Genomic DNA, 1,358 nt, shown 5'->3' with positions numbered 1-1,358 from the left:
TTGAGTTTTTTGAAGAAGTACCAAAGAGGGCATGGGTTTAGGGTGAGAGGGTCAAAGATATAAAAGCGACCTAAGGGGCAAAGCTTTGACTTAGAGGATGGTAGGTGTATGGAATGAGCTGCCAGGGGAAGTGGTGGAGGCTGACACAATTGCAAGATTTAAAAGGCATTTGGATGTGTATATGAATAGGAAGGATTGAGGCATATGGGCCGGGTGCAGGCAAGTAGGACTAGATTAGGTTGGGGAATCAGGTTGGCATGGGCGAGTTGGACCCAAGGTCTGTTTCTATGCTGGAGATCTGTATGAGTGTATAAGAGTGTGCAGTATGTGCAATTTAGGCCGAACAGCCTGCACGAAGTACAAGCCAGCGGCATGTATTGGAAAATCTGCTTTTTGCTTGTAAATCAGGGGAGAGCGCGAACGCAGTCCCCCACTACCACAAATTTTGCAGTCGAGTATCCCGCATTTGGGGACATCGCAGGCGTCAGCACACCCGAAGTGCAATGGGATAGCCTCGTCCTGGGAGAACCACCTTGGTGATCATGGTATCTCCCCTGCCAGGTAAGTATGCTCAATACTCTCACTCGCTCAAACCCAATAACAGCCCATACCTCTTACACTCATACTAACTGCGTTTTCGAAAATCGGAAATGCATCTCTCTAAGGTTCTCTGTCTGCACAACAGCGCAATTTCTCACCGGGATCACAGAACATCCAGAAAGACTCGTGTTTCACTGAATACCGCACTCACTGGGCGACGTGAGAAGTTGCGCTAATTTGCATTTCGCCCTTAAACCGAGATGCTCCGCCCTTCCTTGTCCTGCCCCCTTCACACTGTCTCCTTCTTCACCAAAACAAAGCCCCAGGAATCCCTCATACACTTGAAGCAATCTGTTATCAAACACTGTTTACAATGTGAGGTGAACGCGAATAAAAGCAATTTTTAAGCTTTGCTGGTGAAACTTGAAAGATATTTTGAAATCGCTTTTTCCTAATCCCTACAAATTGAACAAATCTTCTTTTGTGAAACTGCAGCTTTGCAATCTTCCCCCCTCTGTGTTCCACCGTGCAAATCAATCACTTCAGGAGACCTCACCGTTAAGATTAAAGGTGCCAGGAACAAGGAAATATTTCTCAACGCTGTTTGGATGTGACATTAAACTGACAGCACCACCTTTTCTGGATGCACATTCCACGTTTTCAACACCCTCTGTTGTTTCGAAAAACAGTGGCCTGTGATTCAAATGTAAATATTATTTTCATATGTCTTGGATTTACTTGCTTACTTATACTAATAATGAAACGTAGTTATTATGGTTGAAGTACAAGATTAGATTCCCTACAGTGTGGAAACAGGC

General features: G+C 44.8%; 1 non-coding gene across 1 annotated transcript; it reads right to left on the bottom strand.

Moving 5' to 3' along the window:
• Positions 1 to 405: 405 nt before the first annotated feature.
• On the bottom strand, positions 406 to 569 carry LOC122545617. The gene has a single exon (XR_006310568.1). It is a non-coding gene; the product is annotated as a U1 spliceosomal RNA (small nuclear RNA).
• Between the last annotated feature and the right edge of the window lie 789 nt (positions 570 to 1,358).

The sequence above is a fragment of the Chiloscyllium plagiosum genome, unplaced genomic scaffold (assembly GCF_004010195.1).
Source record: "Chiloscyllium plagiosum isolate BGI_BamShark_2017 unplaced genomic scaffold, ASM401019v2 scaf_81890, whole genome shotgun sequence".
In the NCBI taxonomy this organism is placed as follows: Eukaryota; Metazoa; Chordata; class Chondrichthyes; order Orectolobiformes; family Hemiscylliidae; genus Chiloscyllium; species Chiloscyllium plagiosum.
The sequence above is the reverse complement of the archived record's forward strand: the minus strand, read 5'-3'. Positions and strand labels throughout refer to the sequence as shown.